The sequence below is a fragment of the Lepidothrix coronata genome, unplaced genomic scaffold (assembly GCF_001604755.1).
Source record: "Lepidothrix coronata isolate B3197 unplaced genomic scaffold, Lepidothrix_coronata-1.0 Scaffold83, whole genome shotgun sequence".
Taxonomy (NCBI): Eukaryota; Metazoa; Chordata; class Aves; order Passeriformes; family Pipridae; genus Lepidothrix; species Lepidothrix coronata.
In genome coordinates this window covers 3,612,204-3,638,559 of record NW_016690263.1, presented here as the reverse complement: position 1 = coordinate 3,638,559, position 26,356 = coordinate 3,612,204, and the positions used below count along the sequence as shown (strand labels likewise).

The 26,356-nt window shown below is 38.2% G+C and overlaps 1 long non-coding RNA gene across 3 annotated transcripts in view; it reads right to left on the bottom strand.

Annotated features, from left to right (window-relative positions):
• Window positions 1-1,265: 1,265 nt before the first annotated feature.
• LOC108499992 overlaps window positions 1,266-26,356 on the bottom strand; it is a 31,968-nt gene continuing 6,877 nt past the window's right edge. Inside the window, exons 2-5 of one of the 3 annotated variants that reach the window (XR_001875730.1) lie at window positions 17,163-17,231; window positions 7,841-7,978; window positions 6,409-6,914; window positions 3,315-5,251 (exon numbers count right to left, since the gene is read on the bottom strand). This is a non-coding gene — a long non-coding RNA (uncharacterized LOC108499992). Of the gene's footprint in view, window positions 3,289-3,314; window positions 6,915-7,840; window positions 7,979-17,162; window positions 17,232-26,356 lie in introns of those variants that run through there. The other 2 variants (XR_001875731.1, XR_001875729.1) reach the window with 2 other exon arrangements.

The following is a 26,356-nucleotide window of genomic DNA, read 5'->3' as shown; positions in this document are numbered from 1 at the left end:
AGGTACAACTCAGCATGGAGGTATTATATCAAACTTTATTACTAACACAATAAATACTATAGAAACTAAAAAGCAAATAAATACACAGTATTAATACAATCTCTACCACCCCTAGGGGTCTTCCCACATCAGTTCAGAAGAAAAACCCTCCAGAGTGATAGTTAAAGTCTCTCATTGGGGTATCAGGGAAGGGGTTTTTTGCACCCCCACCAGCTCCTCGGCTTCTGCTGAGGTCTTCTCCTGGGCTACGAGGGAACACTTGTTTTACCAGGTCTTCATCACAAGGTCCAGGGAGTCAGCTTTGAGTCCTTTCTCCCTGGTTCGTGAAGGTTCCTCCCAGAGAGCAAGATGTTCAGTCTTTCCTCTCCAGGTTGCAGGGTTTCTGTATCTTGCTCAGTTTTTATACCCCAAACAGTTTTCACCAAAGGTCCTTACCCAGAAAAAGCCTGCTTGGTTTGGCTTCTCTCTGTTACAGCTGCTGCAGCTTCTCAGCTTCCACATGTCACGGGGTGGCATTCATCCCCTCCTGGATTCCTCCTTCGAGTTTTGGCTGCCCCCGCCCAAACCTCACGTGGAGCCTCCTCCAAGCCCTTCGGCCCGTCTCTCCATTGCTCAGTCTCAGCTCAAGGTCGCTACCTCTCCCACGCCATTATAGGGGGGGAGAGGGTACCAGCAAGACTGCTTTGGTCTTTCTCCTCTGCCTCAAGGTCTTCCAGCTCTGCACGATCGCAGCTGCTTCTCCGGCTCCAGACCACCCCTTGGCCCATCTCTGACTCGGCTCCAAATGCCCTGCCTGCCTACCAGGGAGGTTAGCTCCAACTCCCTGGCTGGCCTCTTAAATCCATGCCACCGCCTCTCCTGGGCAGGNCCAGGGAGGTTAGCTCCAACTCCCTGGCTGGCCTCTTAAATCCATGCCACCGCCTCTCCTGGGCAGGGGGGGGGAAAGCCCCCTAGCCTTAACCACAGCACCCAGTTCAGTTTTAATACTGTCCTGGGCTCCCCGCAGCCCAGTCATTGGGGGAAAGAGGGTCTGGCCCCCTGAAAGGGGCCCACAGGCCTCTCTCCTCTCACCTCATGGCTCCAAATCTCTCTCTCACACTGGCAACAACTTCCTTCCGACTGTTGTAATATCCTAATTTCACAGCGGCGAAAAACAGCTCCAATTGGCCCCTCACCAGAAACTCACCTGGGACCAACCACTTCCAGGCCTCCCTCCCGGGAGGGCAGCTCAAACCACCACAGTATGTTATACTTTTTCTAAAGGGTTCTAAATCATAAAATGAAAAATTCTGTTATATCCCAAGATACAAAGACTGTAAGTAGGAAGTCAGCAAGCACCAGCATGTTGTCTCTAACAAGCTGAATTTTTTGTTGAAGAAAACTTGTTTTATCTTCAGAGAATTATCTTGCAAAGAGGACGATAAACATTTGTTGCAACAGTGAAAGACTGAAATGGTTCTTTAACTGATGTCATGACAGTTCAAATGGAAGAGTTTAACTTTTTGAATGATTTTATATAGCAATTTTTCAAGGATAAGTTTCGTCAACAGAAGTCAAATTTTTCATGAAAATACTGCTTCATTCAATCTATCAATCAGACGAAAGCTTGCAGCTAGGCTGAAAAAAATTCAGGAGGCTGAAAGTTTAAGACAAAAAAAAATATTAGAGCTTAAAAAAAGTTAATAATGCAGACAGGGACAGGTGATAACACCAATTCAAACCATTCAAGTTCAATTAAGGAATCTATTTTATATATCTTTTTTAAAATTATTGTTTTGCCATGCCCGATATTCAATCCAGATCTTGCAAGAAAGACTGCTGTTTGATTGAAAGTATAGGGAAACATTTGTAGGCCCACCAAACACAAGCAAAATATATGTCCATAACATGTTTTGGGCTATAGTTCCAATTTCAGCTACGATCAACTGATTACTGAGCTTCATCTTCTTCAAGCTAACTGTACTATTACAGAAAGATCACTGAATTCCATTCAGAAATATCTCTGTTTATTCACCCAAACTGAATGTTAGCTCTTTTTTTTGAATCCATGAAGTTGATAGAAATTTTTTTAAAGGTACTGGCAGCATATGCTGTAAGAGAGAGTATTTCAGTGCTCTCTGCCATATTAAAACGTAGCTTTGATCCACAGTGAGAATCCTGACTTCCATGGTATGTAATTTTATTCTTACAAAGTATTGTACTAGCCTGGTCAGTACAGATGTTGTAGAAGGGCTCACTTTTCAGCAAAAAGAGGTGAAAATTGCTTTTTGGAATTTTACTGGAGTTGTAAAAATTTTTTTGTACTTATTTTAAGAATCACAGTCTTACTATATTTTATTGTTTTGGTTTCATTTTGTTTTGTAATGTGACCACATTTTGAAGTGAAATAAACTACTTTTCATCCCAGAATTTAGGTTTTTAATTTATTAGTGCAGCTGCTACTCTGGTGTGGGGGAACTGAAAATAATGGAAGACTGCAGGAGAAAAGTCAATGAAAAGTCTTTTGAGATTGCAGTCATTGCTATTTGAAAATTACACTTTGTGTCTCAAAATACACTGGTCCCTGGTGGAATCTACATATTTTAATTAGCAATCTTTTTTCATCAATCCAGCCTAAATCTACACTGACCTGAATTTAAGGGGTACATCTCAAACAATACCTCTGGGAGAGTGGATGAAAAATATCATTGCAAACTCTGTTTTTCTAAGTATTTGCAATAACTGTATTAAAGACCAACCAACCATCCAAGCAAATAAAAACAAACAATGAAGCAACACTATAGAGAAAAAAATTTTACTTATTTACATATTATCAAGTCTCTTAAAACCAAACAGGGTAACCTGAAAAAAATCAATATACAAGCAGTAGAAACAAGTCACAGGGCAATCTTACCTTCAGGTAAATAGACCATGTAAATAAAAAAGAGAAGGAGAAAAAAGATAAGGTGAAAGTAATTCCATTGCTGAGAGGGTTTCTCTACTGTTCTTTCCCTTTTCTCTCCCAGATCTTGATATTTAACATTCTGGTGCCAAAAATACCCAATTACAAATAGGGACCTGTCCAATAAGCAAACCGCAGTTACAGGGAGTTCTGTTACCACTGTCGTAGTTATATAGAAGCTTTGTGATTGCAGTAAAGACTATGATGTGTTAGCTTTCCCACTAATTCTAAGTGCTCACCTGAGGCCTAGGGAAAAGTCACCAGTTACAGTCTGTGTGGGGCAATTGAAGATTAGCAGAATTGCAGACTCGCTTCGGAGAAAGAAGGGACTTAAACTGTTTTGTACTCTTCAGTTTTACAAACATAAAATAATAAATAAATAATAATAAAAATAAAATAAAGAGTGAATATGATAGATGACTCTGAAATCACAAAAAGTCATGGATACAATGAATAGGAATGAATATTCCCTATTTTCCATAGTGTAAAAACAATGAAATGCCAAACTTAATACTTTATCACTGAAATATAGGGTTATAGTGTGGAAAGGGGAATAAAGTGGGGACAGAATTAGTTTTACATTTACATGAAAAAGAGAAAAATTTTGAACAATTTTTTCTAGAGCAATATTTAGATTGTTTCTCATTTTGTATTAAGATTTCAAAATGTTCTGTCATCTTTTAGATATTAGATTAAATAAAACATTACATATATAAAGTAGTTTTTCTGTAGCTATGACACATTTCTCTGTAGATGTTGACTCTGTTATGGAAGTCTTAGACAACTGTGAAGAGCACACACAAAGAGAAAAATATTCAGTCAATTCACCTTGATTAAGGAGCACACTGAAGGTACAACATTTAGATTGAAATCCGCAGTGTTCAACCCCCCACAATATGAGAGTATTTGGTGTTGTTTGTATCTGTTTATGTAGGTGAAAATCTGTTTATACAACAGAATTATGAACAGCGAGAGACTGTTTACATGTAAGGTTGTATTTTGGAATCATTTCTACTCAAGAGCTGAATAAAGTAGAAGAGCAATATATTATGAATCTTTGGTAAGCAGTTAATGCAGCTGCTTATTCTATAATGAGAAAAAAAATGCCAGATAAGCTCTATTTAAAGTTTTTTACTTGAGGAGGTCAATATATTATTCTGTACTTTCATAGAGTGATGATCCGACAAAATTTCAGCAATCTTGGCATAAATTATATTATACAAAATTCACATAAATTACTATTAATATATTTGCTGAGTTACTTGCAATTTGTCAAAAGCTATTTCCACTTAGAGTTTAAATACTGTGCGAAAGAGATATGATGAAAGCAGTCATTTAGTCTCTATATGAGAGTGAGTAAATGTCAATTACCTTTTCTTTCTACAGCTGCATAATCAGAGATTTTCTGTTAAAAGAATGTTTCCTTTTCAACCTCTTCTTGTTGCTCATATGAATGAAACAATTATTTTTTCATTTTTCATTGAAGCATACTCCTATACATTATTTTTATGAATTTTATTATGTTAAAAATTATACAGTAAATTCCTCTGAAAATCCTTGCATTGAATACTAAATTATGCAATAATTCTGCAAGCAGGAAGGAAAATCTACATGTGTTATTGAGTCATGATAAGTACATGAGAAACAGAGAAAGAGCTATTAAAGGTACTAGATATGTAGAGGGGAAGAAGGTAAGAAAAGGAATATAAAAGTAGAAAAGAAAAAATTATAGTAAAAGTATTCATACATATCTTATAGAAAAGACTGAGATATGCTCTTTGGTAATTCTAGATATGCATTTGATATGTTACAGAACAGAATTAATCAACCTTGCCTTCATGAATACAGAATCCCTCTTACTAAAAGGTTTAGTACTACTCTTATATTGGTTTATATAAAATGCAACAGTATTAATGTTCCCTAGCTGCATATTCTTACTATTGGACTTGGTTTGATAGTCTGAACAAAAGTGGCCAGAAATCAAATTCTGTTGATTCAGTGCCACTGGTCTCACCAGCCTTGCAGCCATATCTCAGGGCAACTGAGTTTCAGCAAATATGCCAGAGGACACTGTTAGAACATTGGAAACAATATTCTCTGGATTTCAGGTTTTTTCATTACCTTTTGAAGCAGGGTGAGATACAAAATATTACACTTCTTACCTAAATGTAGGTATATCATAGCTGATGAATGTGTATGTTCTACATCTATAATCATGTGCAACACCTTTTCTGAATTAAGTGATGAATATCATGCTGTGTTGAGAATTATTTCTTTTCTCCTCTATAGTAGTTTTTTTCCTTTTCAGATCTGCATAATGGAAGTGAAAAGGTGAGATGCACTACTGTCATGGTGTCTTATTCTATCTTCTCTTTCTTTTTCTTTGTCCAATATAAACAAGAATATTGGCTGCATTAAATGGAAGCTTTTGCTATCTCTTTTGAATAATGTTGACCATCAAGTATTACACATAAAATCTAATTAGCGGGTTGATTTCATTCACTATCTCTGGAAAAAATGTTTCATTACTATGCTAATAGAAATAGCTCCTGTTTCTACACTGTCCTGATAGACTGTAATATGAAGCCACTAAAAGTCAAATTCCTTCCTAATTTATAACCTGTGCTATAAAGTGCTGGCTAAAGGTTAAAAGGCCTGTGTTATCCAAGTCTCTGAAGTTATACCACAGAATTTAGCTATTGATGGCTCTATAGTAGTTGAAAACTCAGTTTTCTACATTAGCATAAACCGATATATAGTATATTAAACCCAGTTTTATATGTTAGATTCTGGAAAACAAATATCACAGGTGACTGGTAAATAGAGTGACATATATATTTTTAAAACCTTAATGATTACTAAGAATTAGTGCAGATGAGCCAGCACAATTTGCATAAAATCATGACATTGTTCTGTTTAGGCTGTATCTTACATCAAGAAATTCTTTGGTGTGGTGCCAGGAAAACAAGATACCATTTGTCTTTCATATACAGAATGAGTAAAAACGTGCCATGAAAAATCATCAGGTTGCATATGTAGATTTCACAGTCACACATATTACAATCCCAATAGCTAAAGGCACAATCTGTATTTGATTTTGCCATCTCACTAGTGTAAGCCCTTTAGTAATAATCTTTCCAGTTAGCAAAACTTGTTTTTCTTCAGCTATCATCAACCGGCCCAGCTGTCAACCATAAAATTTCTGTTAATATATGCTGCTTTAATACCCCAGGACTAGGTACTTTTTTGGGGTGCAAAGTTTTTTGAAATTTAGCCCAAATGACCAGTAAATAGATCTGTATTATTGAGTGAAATAAAAACTTTTTTTTAACCTAAAGTTCAAATATCTTTCTCATATTGCTTAATTAAAAAAATTCTTTTAGATAGGTTTGAAGTATGATTATTTAGTACAGGGAAGTTAGAATTGCTGTTCAAGAAACATACAATACAAACCTAGCACACTTAACTGCATTCATCTCTGTGCAATCCTGTGATAGACTCATTGTTACATTTAAGCTGAGATGTTTCATTTCCCCTGAGGCCTTCTCCCCAGGGATCCTCCTTCCCAAGCCTTTTTCTCAGAGCTATGCCTGTATTTTGAAAAGAAATCTGCTGGGATAAGAGCTGAGAAAATGAAATCCAAGGCAGGGGATCAGAAAGTGTGAGTATGCAGAACAGAATAAAAATGGGACCAAAAGAGGACAAATAAAATTGTTGGATGAAAGAACACTAGAAAGCACATGGCTACAGGCTAAGAGAGAAATTTCTTCACCAACACCAAATCCTAAGTCTGATTATAGGATACAAATATAAGCAGTATTGGTCTTGGAATGGAAAAGATCATTTATTAAAATCTGAATATTCCAATATACGATTTACTTTGTTCTTCAGTATTTGAATTTTCATACCATGTGCAAGTGGAACCAGCTTTCACCTGTTACTTCTATCTAAGATGAGCAGCATTTTATTTCTTCTGAAATGAAAGATGTTATTTTTTGAAGTTATAAAAATGAAATACAATAAAACCAGTTGTTCAATGAAACACATAAACCTACCAACAAAGAGCCTTGATGACAATGAATTGTTTCTCTCATTTTGCAAAACTGATATGTCATATATTCCAAACACCAAACATATTGGAAACTGGAACAGAAGTGCCAAATGATTTCTTTTTCAGTATACAAGACCAAGGATTTCAGCCAGCATTCTCTATTCTGAGCTCATAATCTAATCTAATTAGATCACACTGATCTAATCTAAAAACCTCTTGTGTATATTTTGGGTCATCAAGTATAAGATTTCTTACTACTTGAGAAGGAATGAGTTGAGCTAGACTGATTTTATCCCATGCTCTGATAAAAAAACCTAACTGTGTTACAGTGTTAGTGTGTCTGAGTTCTAATGCACAGCTACCATGTCAGAAGTAGTACAACTGGATGCATACACAAGCAGCTATTGTTGTTAAAGGCACTTCATCTATATATGTTTAGGTGGAACTCATGCAATCCATGAACTTCCAAATAGCAAATGGTAACAGAGTGGGTTTGTGAAGCTGAAATGTTGCACAGCCATTAAATAGTATCACCTGACAGTCTGTATCCCTACCATTTAACAATAAGTACCCCTACCACTTAACAACAATTAAACTTCCTGGAATGTAACTGAAAATGACATATCCAATTAAATTGTTATCATAGAATCATACAATTATAGGATCATAGAATGGTTTGACTTGGAAGGGACCTAGGGCACCATTTAGTTCCAACCCCCCTGCCATGAGCAAGGGCACCTTCCACTAGACCAGCTTAATTGTGTCTTGCCAAATCCAAGTGTTAGAGAAAATTCTTGTTTGACAAATGGATCATCATTAGTCCATAAAGGGTCGAGGGGATGTCCTACCTGCACTCCAGCTGCCACTGAAGAAGTGCAAGGGCCTCCAACAATCTGTGTCCCAGCTGCCAGTCCACTATAGTTACCTCTGGTATCCTAGAGAGTGCCAACTCTCAGGCAACTATATCATGCCACATTCTGGTTTGTCTATCACAAGGAGAAAGTAGGACATGAAACCCAAACATCTGATTTTGACAGAGTGAACTTTGTTTGGATTGCACTAAAGAGAAAGCTGCAACCAAAAGTTTCCTAGATGAGAGACAGACCTTCAGATTGGAGGGTCTAAATTCTCCTCAAAAATACTTTTCCATCTACCCACAACAGGTAATGGAAACAATATTTTATTTGTATCAGCCCCTTGAACCCAGTGAATAGATATAATAATAAATGGCACAAAAATGTAGGCTTGTATGGAAAAGTCTGAGTGGAAATGCAAAACAATTGGTTACATATTTTGGATTTGTTCATGGAAAATCTATTTGTTGCTGCTGTTTAATACAAAGACTAAAAGAGTAAACATTGTCTTTCTCTTCTGTACATTTTTCACTTGCTGTTTTGACTGAGACAGAAAGTGAAAAACTTCAAAGGAATTTCTGAAATATTTATAAGTTGACCAGGACTAGAAACATCAAACATATCCAAGTGAGTACTTTCCCCGGAAGAATTTCTAAACCAATTTTCTATTTTATATCTACCATTTCAGGAAGACAATTCCTGACAAGGAATTCCTTTTTATTTTATTGTCTGCCTAAGAGTAGCATCATAAACTTGGTATATACTGGAACTCCCAAATACTATTTCTTTCAGTTACAGACTTTAATAGTCTATAGATTCCAGTCCCAGTCTTGAAGCACACAAATATAAAGTTTACTGAACTTCAATACTCCCCATATTGAAATTTTTAAAAATTTATAATCTTTCATTTACATCTAGAAATGTAGTTAATACCAAAATACAGCTAATAATCACAAAAAATGTGGAAGTATTTTAAGAAATCCTAGCAAGATTTAAAGACCAAAGAGAGGTTGTCATAGGTTTATTTGTTCTAAAAAACCAGGCAGGGAATTTTTCTTTCCCCTGCATTGCTGTAAGGGGGGAATGTTGAACAGGGGAGGGTAGTTTTTGCCTAGTGTAATTGACACACACAAAGGAACTAACCAGCAGATCCACATTCTAAGCTGATGGCCCTCTGAAGACTGTGTGGGGAGGGGTGATGGGTTTTTTTTTTCCTCTTCTCGGAAGCGGGAGGCACTTCACTTTTGCCCTAACTCGGGTAAGGTGTGTGTTGGAGGGGTCTGAGGTTCAGTTTATTTTTCGGCCTGGTCATCTGGCTGTTTTCTGGCCCCAGTTTGCCTCCGTTTTCCTGCACCCTGTTCTGACCCAGTCTAGACCTGCTCGGACTTCATCAGAGAGGCTTGACCCACCCATGGAAGGACCTTTCGGGAAGGAGGTTACCCTTTCTCTCCTCTGCTCCTGTGTTAGCAGCAGCGTGTGTCCATTGACGTAAGTGGAGAAATCCTGGCCACAGCCAGCTGCAGAGAGCATGAGTTTCATGGGAAGAGCCACCTTTTTCCCCTTTCCCCCTTCCCCTTCTTGGTGGGGAGGAAGATCTCCATTTTCGGCTTCTCCCGCACTCCGGGGCCCCACATGGCGACCAGCAGAGCTCAACAGCGCCCCCTGCCGACCAACGCTGAGCAACTGCAGGCTCTGCTCTTCCGGTGATCCAACAGCGCCCCCTGCTGGTCGTGGTTAGAATTGCGCCAAGAAAAGCGGAAAGTACTGAACTGTTTCTGTTTTGAAGGGGATTTTTTGGGTACAGGAGTACTGTTTTGTTGGTTTTGTGTTCTTTTGTTGTTCTGCCAGTAAACATACATCCTTTAATAAAGGGCTGTTATATTTTTCTTTCTCCATGCTTTCTCAATTGAAACCTCTTAATTTCGGATTTACAATTGCTTAGAGGGAGGAGTTTGGTCTTCCTCATAACTCATCCTCCTTAGCAAAACACTTCAGTCTCGTTAAACTGAGACAGAGGTCCAAATAACTGTCTAAATTTTGGATGCTTATCAGAGATAAATTGTCATATTTAGAGAGGTTAATATTTCTCTAATTTCCCTTTGATATATGTTTCCCATTACAGTGTGAAATTGCCCACATAACCAGGATTAGGTTTAAACTTAGATGCCTCAGAGATGACAGTCACCTTTCAAATGAGAGGAACCAAAACCAAGACGTAGCCTTAATAAAGAGGTTATAATTTCACTGATTGTAAGACTACTGCATTACAGATTGGTATATTGAAACATTACACCTACACAGGGCACTTCGAAAATCAGAAATGCTAAGCTGTCATTCTGTAATATGAAATTATCACCCTTGTAGATTTGACTTTTGAAGATTTTTACTCTAAAGTATATATGAGGTTAATAACATCTTGCTAGTCTCTGTCAACAAAATGGTATAATGACATTCATTTTTATTTAAAAGGGCAGATAAATCCCTTTGAAGACATAGATTTGATTTTTTTGATTTGTTATTCAAAGAAGCATCCAAGACATAATTTTGTGTTTTGAGCATGTCATTAATTCAACTCAACAGAGGTCTAAGTATAGAGCCTATATTGCAACATTTCAGAGCTGAGAGGAGAAGTAAAAATAGTTTTATTGTAAAAGATCTGGGCCTTGGTATTTCCTAATTTTACAGATTTTACTGAGTATATTTTTTTTTCCCGAATTTCTCTTTTTCTTTAAAATTCAGAGGGGGAAAGAGTGAAGACAAACTGGAAACCTCGTTCTTGATGTTACTTCAAATTAGGCATGTCTGAAGAAGGGCAACGAAGCTGGTGAAGGGTTTGGAAAACATGTCTTATGAGGAGTGGCTTGGGCAACTGGGGTTGTTTAGTCTGGAGAAGAGGAGGCTTGGGGGGGGACCTCATTGCTCTCTACAACTAACTGAGAGGAGACTGTAGTGAGGTGGGGAGTCAGTCTTCTCTGTCATATGTCAAGGGAAAAGATGAGAGGAAATGCCCTTAAATTGCACAGGGGAAGTTCAGATTAGATATCAGGAAAAAAAAAAATCATTGGAAGAGTGATCAGGCATTGGAATCAACTACCCAGGGAGCTGGTGGAGTCAAATCTCTAGAAGTGTCCAAGAGGCATCTGGATATGGCACTTGGGGATATGGTTTAGGGCTGATCATGGTGGTGCTAAGCTGACAATTGGACTAGATCATCTTGAAGGTATCTTCCAACCTTGATGATTCTGCGATTCAAATAGTCCAGCAACCCAGCCCTTAAGGTCCATGAGAATTGGCTGAAGGCTCAAAGACAAAAGATGAAGATGGAAGGTGGTTTTCTGCAGCTTTTGTTCACAAAATTAAGCACATTCTCACTAAAAATCTGGTTTTTACTCTGTATTAATCAAATGATGCTTTAACTGATACCAAGATTAGCACAGTTTCAGCTGTGAAACAAACTAAGATTTTGAGAAGACTATGTATTGTTATCTATTACAGAATACAAATGTCTTTCTCACTTGCTTTTGATTTAGCTATAAGGCATATAAGTCAAGAATGACACATTTTCTTTTCTTAAAGAAAATATAACACTAAAACTAGTATTGGAGATGTCAAATCAACATTGCAAATGTTGGAAAAATAAGATGACTAGTCTGTGAAACTTCATTAAAAATAAATAGAGATTTTCAACTATCAATTTCCTCTTTAAAATTTTATCACTACTGTCTAAAATTCAATTTGAATTTAATTTAATTTTCAAGTTGAGGATAATTTAGTCTATTGAGAATATATCTTTGGAGCAGTACAGGTTTTCTTCAGTAATTGTGTACCTCATTTCTACTGGTTTCTAGCAAAGAGCAAAGGCAAGGAGTAAAGATAAAATACCATTGGAACTCTATCTGATGACAGTTGATGTTATAAATACTATTAAAGATTTAACAGTAGGAGGCTGATGATGGAATAGTGTCAAAAGGCTTTTTCAGCTGCCAGATAATATAGTGAAGCATTGCTGTTGTTGTAATTAGGACAGCAATAAGTCAATTGCTGTAGAAGCAAACAAGTCTTTAAAGCTTCCCATGTCCATAGAAACAACACATACTTTTCCTGTTTCAGTGAATGCCAGAAAAACACCCCACCATACTATACAAAAAAGTGACACACATGAACATAGTCTACCTTAAGAAAAAAAAAAAGGCACCTCAAGTGCATTCAAGTGTCTGGGAACAGAAGCCAGCAGCACTGTGAAAGCCTGTATAATGCAGTTCACAATGTAATTGATGTTTTAATTTCCTGTGGAATACACACTAGTGTCTGAAGTGGTAAAATTCAAAGAATGACTGACAAGGTCAAAGTTTTTGAAATGCTAAAATAAAGAGCAAAATTAATTTTAAAAGTCTCTCAATCCTACTCTTTCCTTCTATGAAGAACCTCATACTCCCATGGAACACTCACAGAATCCTAGAACATTGGAAGGGTTAGAAGAGACATTCAAGACCATCTAATCCCAACCCTTCCTGCCCTCGCAGGGACACGTCCCACTAGACCAGGTTGCTCAAGGCCTTATCCAACCTGGACTTTACCACTGCCAGGGTTGGGGCATCCATGACCTCCCTGGGCAACCATCCTTCCTTCCTTCCTTCCCTCCTTCCTTCCTTCCTTCTTTATTTGTCATAGTTTTTCTCTATCATGTTGTTTTGTGTTAACCCCAGCTGACAGCTAAACACCACAGAGCCCTTGGCTCACTCCCCCCGGTGAGATGGGGCAGAGAATTTGAAGGGTAAAAGTACTAAAGACCTTGGGTTGAGATAAAGAATATTTAACAGGTAAAGAAAAATCGTGTGTGCAAGCAAAGCTAAACAAAGAATTAATTCACCACTTCCCATGGGCAGGCAGGTGTTCAGCCATCCCCAGTAAAGCAGGGCTCCAGGATGGGAAGTCAAATTCCATCACTCCAAATGTGCACCCCTTCCTCCTTCTTACAGCAGCTTTATATACTGTGACACCATATAGTATAGAATATCTCTTTGGTCAGCTGTCCCAGCTGTGTCCCATCCCATCTTCTTTCGCACTCCCAGACTCCTTGTGGGTGAGGTGGTACAAAGAGCAAAAAAATCCTTGACCCTGTGTAAGCCCTACACAGCAGTAATGAAAACACCTCTATATCATCAACACTCTTTTCAGCACAAATCCAAAACATGGCCCTGCACTATCCACTGTGAAGAAAATTAGCTCTATCCACCGGTACACACATGAACTCAACTATAACAAGAGCACTTGTTGATGATACTTTGATTGATGGTATTCTGGTGATCCTAATATGTCCCTTCTAACTGAGGATATTTTGTGATTCTATACTTTGTGATACTCTTAAGTAAGTGTAGCTTCAGAATACATCAACTTTGTTAAAACCAACGTGATCTCCAAAGAAGAATAGAGCATACAAAACTGAAAGGAGTAGAGTACTAAAATAATAAGGTAAAAGCCAAGGGAAGCCCAAATATTAATGCAAAGTTCTTAGATAAGAAATGAGTGAGTCATTTAATTCTATTCAGAAAAGAGACAACATAAGAAAACTTCTTTGGCAACATTTCCTCAACTGTTTCAGTACTGCTTACACAGAGAAATGATGATGAGAATAAACCATCATTGAGTTGACCTGTCTCATTCAGTGTTGCTTTGAAAAAGTCTGATTATTTCACCAGAATCAAGACTTATTTATTTTATTGATTTATTTTGAGTCAAAGCTGTATGTGGGACATTGTGCTGTTATTCTTGGAAAACAAATCTTTTTGTTACTTTCCCAATTTTTAAAAATAATATTAGGAATCATAAATAAGAAATTCAGGCTTTATACTCAAAGGAAAACTGCAGTACATGATTTTATGTTAGAATCTGGAACAAAAGATTAAAAAAAAAAAAAGGAAGAAACTTCTTAATTGCTGTTTCCTTAAAGACTTACATGGCCTTATTAAATCTGGAACCAGTGAAGAAGAATGAAGCAGCTGTTAGGAGTCTGAACAGAAACCAAACAACCACTTAAGAGCTTTATTGTTTTCTTTTTGTTCTTAGAGATTTATTTTATTTTATCCCATGGCAGTTTATGAAAGAACAAGAGGAAAACATTTGCTTCTGGGAACGAAAACAAGCATCAAAATTGAAGCAACTGAAATGAAAACATTGTTATTGTTTCATTTCTCTAGGATACATCTTCATGCAGAACATCGAACATCTGTCAAAGAGTAAGGAGATACTGATGAGGTTCAGAGCCAGATTTTCAAATAAGTAGTTCCATGAGCCAAGGAACTTGATTTTTAACATTTCTGGTGTGCAAGAACTCTCCCTTTAGTAAAGGCATTAATAAAGTCTTTCTCCCATCTGGCTACCTATTTTCATAAAAATCATAGGAAATTTTACAGTGTTTGAGGCCAAAACTTCATTTTCAAATCAGTGAGTGGATTCAAAAGTGATCTGAGAGAAGCTCTTTCTCTCATATGCAGAATTTGACCATGTATGCATTGTCACATGTGCCAAAAAACCCCCTCTATGTCCTTGCCTTAGCATGAAACTAAAGGACTGCAATTTGCAACCTAAGCAGTGAGACAAAACAAAGGCTTTTTGAGGGCGATCCTGGAGATCAAGCACATTCAGAAAAGCCCAGTCACAAACATAAGTTTGTCGGTCTTTCCATATTTGTTATGAGATATGCAGACTAGCTTCTGAGCTCATAGTACTGAGCCCAGCAGTGGTTTCATTAAAATACTCATATTAGGTAAAGGAAGGTTGGTACTTCAAAAGAATTGCAGCTTGTGTGATTACATCCTATGTCACTAACCTTAGAAAAGATTAAATCCTTAGGGCTGACTGATGGGCAGTTTGTGATTTCCACAGTGCTTATGATTTGCAGACTAATAGAGTGACTTTTTGGAAGGCAACTGTTCTGTTTAGCTGCAATTTTTTTAAAGTAATAAGGAATTATGTTAAAAACACAGTGTACATAGTAAGACAATTTATTTTTATTTTTAACAGTGATGCTACTTGTGAATATGAATGGCAGAGGAAGTAAGAACACAGGCAGAAGGTCTTGTAGTGCAAAAGAAGACATCCTGATTAAAAAAACCCTCCTAATATAAATCTGTATGCAGTAAATCTATCATGTTATCTAGAAAGGGTTATGAAATATTTACAAAATAAGCACTGAACATTATTTTTTCTGATTCTGCCATGTTTTTACTGTATGTTGGGGCAGAAAAAGTCATATCAAGGCAGAAGAAAGCAATATGCTAGAGCCACAGCTAAGTCAATACTTTAAAAGCAGGCTAAGTTTTATCTGAGGAGCAAAGCCAGTTTCTGCTGCTGTAAATTATGCTTTTTCTATGCAAATAATGGTCAAAAATCTTAGTTTCTGATGCCTGTCATTGACTGGAGGCTGACTTAGCTTACATCATCAAAAAGGGCACCAGAAAGAGATAGCAGATGCCACCTTGCATTGCAATCATTCCTAACTAACAAATGTAATCACTACTAAATGGACTAAAGGTATTTTATAAACCGATACAAATTTAAAGAAGTTAGGAAAAATAGGACTAATAACGGAGTGAGAAACTGAGAAGCGCTTCTTTTTTACTGCAGAAGAGTGTATTGGCTAAAAAACCTATTCACAGTGCAGAAATGAAAGAGATAAAAAAATAAAGATTACTTTACCAACATATTCATCAGGTTGACATAGTCTTAATAGAGCAGGGTATTCTTTCTCCAGCAGAGTAGCTGATGTTGGCAGTACTATAGTAAGGCTGGCAACTTATGTTAGTTCATTTTGCTTGTATTCCTTTTGGGGATACACATGCAGTATCTTGCCTAATTTGCTTTGCATTGATATGGCACAAAGATACAAAACATAAAAATTAATCCAAGTAACAACCAGACACAGCATATATTAATGGGCTCAGCCTGGAGGGAGACTAGACCAGAGATGATGGTGTATGGAAAATTGATATGGACAAACTGACTAAATAAGAATATCAAGCTATTTATATAGCATTGATCCATTGGCTTGAGAGGATGAACGTTCCTGGGAGACCACAGTTTGTTCTAATAAGTTTTATTCCAGCTGCTGGGTTAATAAGAAGCAGAAAGTTATTAAGAGGAAATATATGCATGTGGAAATATTAGCTTCTGCCTCTGGTAATTTAAAGCTTATTCACATCCTCTTTATTCTTGTTTATAGAAAAAGGATAATCCACCTCATGAATCAACCCCAGTGTTTTCAGGACTGTTATCCTTCCCATTATTTAAAGGAAAAACTAAGTATGAGGTGTATGAGACAATGTTTAACACTTTCCTAAATGGATCCAAGCTCTTGTGACTTACAGACCATGGCAGGAAGCACAGTTTACACCGGATTTTGATGCTTCAGTTTAAAAGTCTCGTTTTATAGATCTCTTCTGTGACTGATTTTTGATTTCTGAAGTTGAATCTTCTCTGTTGCAAACTGAAATGAGGTTGTTAGGAATACAGTTCCAGCCTTTTGAACTATATGAACAGCACTGCAAAGGCTTAAAATCAAAAACTTATTACATTCTACTTGGAGAAATCAACTACTTAGTCACAGAAAGGCAGTGGCAACTTTCAAATTCCAATTCACAGGATTTGGAATATTTTGATTGTTTTAATTATTATAAGGGAAATTGGAAAATGCATATTTGGGCACCTCATGACCATTATGTAATTTTCATAGAAAACATGAATAATTTGAAGTCAATCCTGAAGATGAAAGAAACAGTATCAGTGTGAGAATAAAATGAAGACTTTCTGAAAACTAGAACAACTCGAGTAATTGATATAATGATCCAAGAACTTTCAAGTGTGCTCTGGAGAGACCCAAATTTGACGTTTCCTTAAAAAGATGCCCTGCATATGAGAACATGTATGAAAGGGAAAAGCAAAAAGATTTTCCCTTTACTGATACAAGGTACATAAAAAACTAAAACACATAAATATTTTCTACTCGGAATACGGGCTTGACATTTTTCTGTTTGGATTTGAAGGGTCCATCCTCTCTGTGGGATCACTTGAAATCATGGACTTATGCCACAACTGAATAAACATCTCAGCTTTGGATGACATCCTTTCACTGAAAAAACTGCAGTGGATATTCTTGGATAGAAAATATTCCAACCATCCCAAAACTGATATTTTCCTAAGCCATTCTGTCCTGCAGTAAAGCTGACCACTACCTACCAAACTTACATGCTCCTCAACGGTAACAACAGGTACTAGCCTGCTTTTGCCCTAGAAGCTTTCTCTAATACAACTACTTTACCTTGATGAACTTGCTGTCCAGAAGAGATTTTCCATCCACACAAGTGACATAGCAGTCTTAAAGGTGGCCCTTTGACAGAAAAAAGAATTCCCCCAGCGTGAAAAAGAAGTAAAATTGACTTGACAGCTTTGCAATGCAAATATGTCACCCTAAGCTCAAAGAACACTAATAAATTCCACAGAACACTTGTTGAAAAAAACCCAAAAACCTAGGGTTTTTTTTTCAGTTTCAATTCATAGGCTGCTTTTTTGAATTTGTCTTCTTGCTAGAAATCACCAACACTTCACTTCATCTTGACAGACTTGGCTGAGAACTTGGCCTGAAATTTCTTCTGGTTTCAGTCATTTGTTGTCTATTGTTGAAAAATGAATTGTTTAACTTCCTTCCAAGCAAAAGGCAGAAACTCATGAATGTCATGTCTCTTTTATCATTTATAATAAAGATATCATATTTTCAGTGATAGGCACCTGTTGCACTTACAACTAGGTTTGCTGATTGATAGCATGCATGGCAGGAACAAAGCAAATTTCTGAACACCTGAATGCTAACTAGCATTTATTTATAGCATGTGTTTCATTTTCTCCTCAACAATTTAGTACCAAGTGTTGGTCTCTGAATGACTAATAAGAACCCAGGTGGGTGTCAGCTGGGATACTATTCTGATTAAAGTTGATTTTAAGAGTGCTAGAATTGAGTTAAGAAAAATACTAGTATTGGAGTTATAAAGCCTTTGGATTTTCTTATCCTGATGGGCATACCAGTCTTATACATGTCTGTGATACTTTTATCATCCCATTCTTACATTATTTCAATGCTGCATGCTTTGCTCTTTTCATAATAACCTAAAAGGGAAATTTCATTATGCTCATAGTTCAGGTGTACGGAGAATTGAAGCATAGGAAGATTAAAAGTGGGATAAGCCTCACCTCACTTTAAGAATCTATCAAAACTACTTGTAGGAGAGAGAGCTTATTTCTAAAGGTGATTTGTCCTATCCTAAAAAAGATGGAAGAAGTTGCCTGCTTGCATTATCCTCCAGTGGTTAGATATATCTACATTAATCTAGGTAACTTGGTTCGTCTGTCTCCCTGGTTTTCAGACTACTATATGTAGACAAGAAAAATTCCACTAGGTGATTTGTTCAAGGTCACAGAGAAAGTCTACAGAACATCAGGGAACTTAAAGTAGGCATCACATTTCTCAGATTAGCACTTTAATTGCCAGAGCACTTTAAAATTCTGTTTACTATTTAGTGTGAGATAATTTACCATCACTGCTCAAATCTTTGACAGAGGGAAAAAGATAGGTATAAAATCTCTCTTCTCTTTCATTATATGCTGCATTGCAACCTGTGATTACTTGATGTCACTTACACAGTTTTAAAACAGAGAATTTAGGAACTCAGGAAATATAATACAGAAGAAGTTTTAAAAAGACCCTGTATTAACAAAAATGCCTTAGAATTCCTAGGTGGATTTTCTCTCAAAGCTAGAATAGAGTTGCACAACATCTATTAAAACATTCAATGTGAATGTTGGTGGGCTGACTCAGAAAACCAAGGCTCAAATATTAGAGCACAGAAGGTGTTTTCTTCAGAGAGTAATGTCCTTAAGAAGAAATCTACACAGATCTGACTCCCTCCCAAAGTCTTGTTCCCTTATGTCTTCTCCATTTCTGTGATCTTAATCACAGTGTACCAAACTTTATTCTGTTTGCAGTCTTCAGTTTAGCATTTTCTGTCTATCTGGGAAGCAGGTAATGGCAATCTGCCAGCCACTGTCTTGACTGAACCTTCAAAACTACACGTTCAACATATTCAAGAGAAATGTATCTCAGGTTTCTTTCTGTATTATATTATTTGTTTTCTTTTTCACAGTTTTTAACTGCTGTGTAGTTTCAGTTGATGAATGCGGAAATACAATATCAGGTTACCAGAGACAGTTAAAGCTCAAAATTCTCAAGACAGTATCCACAATATCCTTCAGATATTGCTCTTCTTTCCTTTGCTTTTGAGCAGAGGAATAGCTTTTGAGCAGTATGAATGCAATTATAACCTATTTATATTTCTGTCTAGAATACAGATGTTTATGTTTCTTATAAATGTTTCAATGAGTTATACTGTAATTCAGCTAAAATAACTTGCAAAACTCTCATGTTTGTGTTAAAGACAAAATGTTAAAATGGGAGGGTTTCTTGTAATCTAAAATTAAACACTCTGGTGAAGACAGAAGAATTTAACTCCAGTTATCATCCTTGTTAAAAAAGGAGATTTCAGGAAAATGTTCACTGGAAATAATTTGCTTCTTTTCATTAGGATCATTCACTCCAAATGTTTATTTTTTTTCTCCAGCCTTTTTAAAAGAGGTCTAGACAGATACTCTGAGTAGGTAGTTTCATTACTGATGCCTACATTAAGAGAAAATCCAAACAAAACCAGAATAAAAACCTCCCCTTTAATATTTGCTTCAACTCAATCAAAATCATCAATAATTTTGTCCATAACTACATTCGATCCACTTCTCAGAGACAATGGAATGCCTTTAAATGAAAGAAAGTAGGATAAGATGGTAAAAGAGGTCTATATTCTCAGAAATCTGAAAAAAATAAGACCTCAGTTGAGATATAAACAGAAGTTCTTTGACTCACTAGAAATTAATAATTTTATTGTGGAAAACCATCCAATGGAAATCAATAACAAAAGAAAATCTAATAAATTCAAGGATATGTAGCATGTTTAAACATTTTCTAATATTTGTTAATATTTTCTTTCCACAACTTCTGAAAAGATATATATCCCAGTTACTATTTTTAGGCAAAACTAAGCTGCGAGGAATGCTGTTAGCAGCAAGTAGAGCTAGCAATCCCTCTGAAAATTAGGTACCTTAATTGTCCAAGTTCACTACTTTGAATATTGAACTACATGCTGTACTACTTAAAGTTTTGATCCATTCAAATCAAATTCTTAAATGGCAGGGTCAATGCCACAGTGAGTTGTTAGGGTAAAAAAAGGAAAAACCACTAAATGATTATAGAACTCTAGTATATTATGCAGTTTTATTATGGCAAAATGCCCAGGCCTCATAAAAGATAAATAAGGTTCGAAGCAGGGGAAGAGGAGAAGAGTGTTGTTAAATTTAATAGAAGTTCTTTTATCTTTTATCTTTTTTTCTTTTTTTCTTTTTTTCTTTCTTTTTTTGAAATGGCAAGGGAATGCAAAAGACATCAAAGCAGTTTTCAGTTTTCTTATAAATCTATAAGAAAATGAATTTCAGCAGCAACTTTTCTGCTTTTATTACTAAAATTCTCTTGGAAGCTGAAAGGAAGTATAATTCAGTGCTTGTCAAATTGCTTTGGAGAAATATAATAAATCCAATATATATATGGGAAAAGTTTATCAGCTTTTTTTGTATATATAAAACATGTAAAGTTACTGGATCCTTTTTCTGATTTATTAAAATGGTTTTAAAGAAATAGCCTATTAGATCTGTCTGTAAGAATTTCACTTTGAGAAATACTCATTAATTTCTGGACTAGAAGCCCAACAATATGATATAGCAAGTTAGTTAAATAACGCTGCTACTGCTTTACCTGAAACCGTGGGCAGACATATGAATCTGTGATCAAAGAACAGTGGAAAAATGCACGAATCTAGAATGTTGTCCTTGATCATGACAGCCATGACAGCCACAGGATAAACACATTATTGCCCAGAGAAACATAAGCTAATGACTTTTTTTTTTTTGCCTGCAGGGAGAAAAATCTATCTGTCAAAGTTCACCATGATGTATGTGTACACATTACACTTCATATTTCCACATGTTCCCTTTTAAGTCTTTTCTTGCAAAACCTTACGTAAATCCTTTTTTGTTTGCATTGTGGTCTGAGTTTTGAAGGTTTTGCACATATTCCACCAGTGTGTGCAAATGCAACAAGGTAATTCATATCTACACTGGATAGTAAAACATACATTTTCCTTTGAACTATTTGGTAGATATTTGGGTTCAAGAAAAAATACAGTTATGATAGCATGGTCCTTCTAAGGACAGATTATCTTCTGCATAACTAATTAGTCTAGGTCTAGCTTTGTGCTATGGTATCACTATACTTTCTTTGCTACGGCTTAATAGTTTTCTTTAGCATTATGTGTTACTTTGAGATGAAGGACAAGAATTGCTACACAGTGTAAATACAACTTATGTGGTAGGTGTTTTGTATGAGGGCTGTTCAGTGCCATTGCTTCATACATTTCTTTCTAGAAAAATTCAATAGTATTTTCCATTTGTACATGTTATTGGCCTACCCAGTTATAGAATCATCAAATCATAGAATGTTAAGGGTTGGAAGGGACCTCAAAGATCATCTAGTCACAACTTTCTCAGCCTGTCTTTGTAAGGGAAGTGCTCCAGTGCTCTTATTAACTTTGTGACCCTTCCCTGGATTTGATCCAACAGTTCTATGTCCCTCTTATTTGGAGGTAGCAGAACTGTACGCAGCACTCCAGATGGGATCTCTCAGAGCACAGTAAAGGGGAAAAATCACCTCCCTTGATCTGTTGGACATGCTCCTTTTGATGAAACCCAGGATTTTTTTGGCTTTCTGGGCTGTGAGTACACACAGCAACAACCTGGCTCAATCTTTTACTTTGCTTGAACCCTGTTTGCTGTCGTGGACCCTTTCCTGCCCCAGACTGTGGCAAAGGAGAACCCGGGAAACTCCAGACCTGTCAGCCTGACCTCAGTGCCTGGCAAGATTATGGAGCAGATCATCCTCAGTGCAATCACACAGCACCTACAGGATGGACAGGAGATCAGACCCAGCCAGCACCGGTTTAGGAGGGGGAGGTCCTGTCTGACCAACCTGATCTCCTTTTATGATCAGATAATCTGCCTGGTGGATGAGGGGAAGGCTGTGGATGTATCTGTCTGGACTTCAGCAAAGCCTTTGACACCGTCTCCCACAGCACTCTTCTGAAAAAGCTGGCAGCCCACGGCTTGGACAGGGACACCCTGTGCTGGATTAGGAACTGGCTGGAGGGCCGGACCCAGAGAGTGGTGATGAACGGGGCTGCATCCAGTTGGTGGCCGGTCACTAGTGGTGTCCCCCCGGGATCAGTGTTGGGCCCAGTCCTGTTTAATATCTTTATTGATGATTTAGATGAGGGGATTGAGTCCACCATCAGCAAATTTGCAGATGACACTAAGTTAGGGGAGAGTATCAATCAGCTGGCAGGCAGGTTCCAATGGGATGAGGTTCAACAAGGCCAAGTGCCGGGTCCTCTGCTTTGGTCACAACAACCCCCTGCAATGCTACAGGCTGGGGACAGAGTGGTTGAAGAGCAGCCAGGCAGAAAGGGACCTGGGAGTTTGGATTGACAGGAAGCTGAACATGAGCCAGAGTGTGACCAGGTGGCCAAGAAGGCCAATGGCATCCTGACCTGGATCAGGAACAGTGTGGCCAACAGGTCCAGGGCAGTGATTCTCCCCCTGTACTCAGTGCTGGTGAGGCCACACCTGGAGTACTGTGTCCAGTTCTGGGCCCCTCAGTTCGGGAAGGATATTGAGGTGCTGGAGCAGGTCCAGAGAGGAGCAACAAGGCTGGTGAAGGGACTTGAGCACAAGTCCTATGAGGAGAGGATGAGGGAACTGGGGTTGTTCAGCCTAGAGAAGAGGAGGTTCAGGGGAGACCTCATCACTCTCTACAACTACCTGCAAGGAGGTTGTAGCCAGGTGGGAGCTGGTCTCTTCTCCCAGGCAGCTATCAGTAAGACAAGAGGAAATGGTCTTAAGCTCTGCCAGGGGAGGTTTAGGTTAGATATTAGGGAGAAATTCTTTACAGAAAGGGTAATCAGACATTGAAATGGACTGCCCAGGGTGGATTCCTCATTGCTGGAGGTTTTTAAGATGAGACTGGATATGGCACTTCATCCCATGGTCTAGTAACCACAGTGCTAGTGGATCAAGGGTTGGACTTAATGATCTTGGAGGTCCCTTCCAACCCAGCTGATTCTATGATTCTATGATTCATGATAATCCATCAGCCCACCTCTCAGTGTATCAGGGTCCCTCTGGACGGCATCCCTTCCCTTCATCTTGTTTACTGCACTGCAGAGTTTGGTGTCATCAGCAAACTTGCTGAAGGTGCACTCAATCCCACTGTCCCTGTTACAAACAAAGATATGGAACAGCATCAGCCCCAGTAGCAACCTCTTAGGGACACCACTTTTCACTGGTTTCCAAGTGGACAATGAGCCATTGACCACAACTCTTTGCATCCTACCAGTTCTTTATCCACTGAGTGGTCCATTCCTCAAACACATGTCTCTCTAATTTAGAGACAAGGATGTCATGCAGGACAGTGTCAAATTCTTTGCATAAGTCCGGGTAGATAATGTCAGTTTCTCCGCCCCTATCCACCAATGCTGAAGCTCTGTCATAAAAGTCACCAGATTTGTCAGCCATGATTTAACCTTCCTAAAGCCATGTTGTCTGTTACCAATCACTTCTTTGTTTTCCATGTGCCTCAGCATAGTTTCCAGGAGAATCTGCTCCATGATCTTGCCTGGCACAGAGACTGACTGGTCTATAGTTTCCTGGGTCTTCCTCTTTCCCCTTTTAAAAAATGGGCATTATAGTTCCCTTTTTCCAATCCATGGGAACTTCACCTGACTGCCATGATTTTTCAAAAATTATGGATTGTGGCTTAGCAACTTCATCTGCCACCTACCTCAGGACCCACAGTTGAATCTCATCAGGTCCCAGGGACTCGTGCATATGTGGGTTCCTTAGATGGTCTTGAACCTGATGCTCTCATACAGTGGGCTTAACATCCTCATTCTTCCAGTCCCTGCCTTTGCCTTTCTTGACTTGGGTGGTGTGGGTAGAGCACTGGCCATTGAAGATTGAGTCATTAAGAATTCATTGAAGTCATTAAGAACCTCAGCCTTCTCTTTGTCCAGGGCAGGCAGGTCTAGTGTTTTCTTCCAGAGCGGGCATGCATTATCCCTAGCCTTTCTTTTGTTTACAATATATCTATAGAAACCCTTCCTGTTGTCATTGATATACCTGGCTAGACTCTAACTGGGCCTTGGCTTCCCTAACTTTGTCCCTAGGTTCCTGTACAATTTCCCTGTATTCTTCCCAATCTACCTGTTCTCATTTCTACCTTCTGAAAGCTTTTTTTTTGGCTCTGAGTTTTCTCATCAGCTTCTTATCCATCCATGGAAGCCTCCTGGCATTTTTGCCCAATTTCCTCCTAAAGTTGGAGGAGGTGATCCTTGAATATCAGACAGCATCCAGGGTCCCTCTTTTCTCCAGATCTTTATCCCATGGGACTCTACCAGGACCTCCTGGTCCTTGAGGAGGCCAAAGTCTGCTCTAGCGAACAGGGCAGTGAGTTTGCTATGAGTCCTTCTCACTGCCCTGAGGATCTAGGATTCCACCTTTTTGTGGTCACAACTGCCAAGGCTGCCTTGGAGCACTACGTTCCCCATCAGCTCCTCCCTGATGGTGAGCACAAGGTCCACCATGGCACCACTCTTTGTTGGTTTCTCAATCCCTTGTGTGAGGAAGGTATTGTTGACACATTTGAGGAACCTCCAGGATTGTGCCTTGATGTTTTGTCCTTCCAACAGATGTCAGGGTGGTTGAAATCCCCCATGAGTACCAGGGCTTGTGAATGTGAAGCTGCTCCTATCTGCCTGTAGAGGGCTTCATCCATACCATTTCCTTGACTGGGCATCCTGTAGCAGATCCCCATTATAATATCTCCTGTCCCTAAACTCCCTTGGATCTTAACCCACAAGCTCTCAGCTGGTTCCTCATCCTTCACCAGGCAGAGTTCCACACACTCCAGGCAGTCATTGGTATGGAGGGCTACATGCCCTTGTCAACTCCCTAGCCTTTCATAAAAAGCCTAAAACCTTCCATTTCAATGCTCATCATAGAAGCCATCCTACCACATCTCTGTGATTCCGCTGATATTACGTCTATGCAGGCGTGTGTATGTTTCTATTTCCTTTTGTTTGTTCCCTATACTATGTGCATTTGTGTATAGGCATTCAAGTCAGGCTCTGGATAAAGCTGACTTGCTGGCTGGAGTATCTGGAATGCCTTTGCACTCTTCCAGGCATCCATTACAGGTATTGGCATCTGACTGGCAGGATTGGCTTGGATAGGTGCCCTCCTCTCGACAAATCTAGTTGAAGCCCCCTTTACCAGCCTGACAATTCCCTGACCAAAGATATTTTTTCCCCCCTTTGCCCCTTTGTCAGATGAACCCCATCAGGCCCCAGTAGATCAGGTTTGGCAAAATGAGTCCAACAGTCTGTGTAACCAAAACCTTGACTATGGCACCATTGTTGTTAACCTGCCGGATTTGTTTGGTTATTTTGGATGCCTTTCATTTGACCCAAAGGATTGACAAAAAAATACTTGAGCTCCGGAGCCCTTTACCACCTCTCCTAGGTCTCTGTAGTCCCTCTTAATGACTCCCAGGCTGCTGCTGTCTATACCACCAGCTCCCACATGTCTCAGTCAGTTAAGATTTAACTTTGTTGCATGTAAACTCTGTTAAAGTATATATATAATATATTAATTATAGTGTCAGTATACTGGTAGTTTTAACCTGGAGATCATGAAGAAGCTAACAGTGATAGAAATGCCTTCTTCCCCATCTCCTTTCTCCTGCATAGATTGTTCATATTGCAGTAGATCTATTCATAGCTTAAACTTTAGATTAAGGAAAAAAAAAGGTGAGATTCAAGATGCCCTCTCTGGTATATATTTTCTTGCAAAAAACACCCACCCTAATTCTTCTACTGTTGGAAGAATTATGGCACAATGCTGTGAAGGATATGCAGCATATCTGGCCTAAAAGGAAACATAAAAAAGAAATTTATCCCAGTTACCTATTTCTTCCTGTTCAGTGATTATCTCAATGCAATCTAATGCTCAGAGTTTGTACCTTGAAATAAAACATCTCCAAAGAATCACAGTTTGGGGATTTTTTTACACAATATAGGGTAAATTACTTGATTCTTAGGATTATGACATAGAGTTCACACAAACTGAGAAACTGCTCTTACAAGTCTCTTGAGGCAATTTCAGACAAATTGAAATTCTAATTCACAGATCAAACATCAGTGTGACATCTTTCCCTTGCATATCTGGTAATTTCTTTTTGGAAAAAGAGGATCT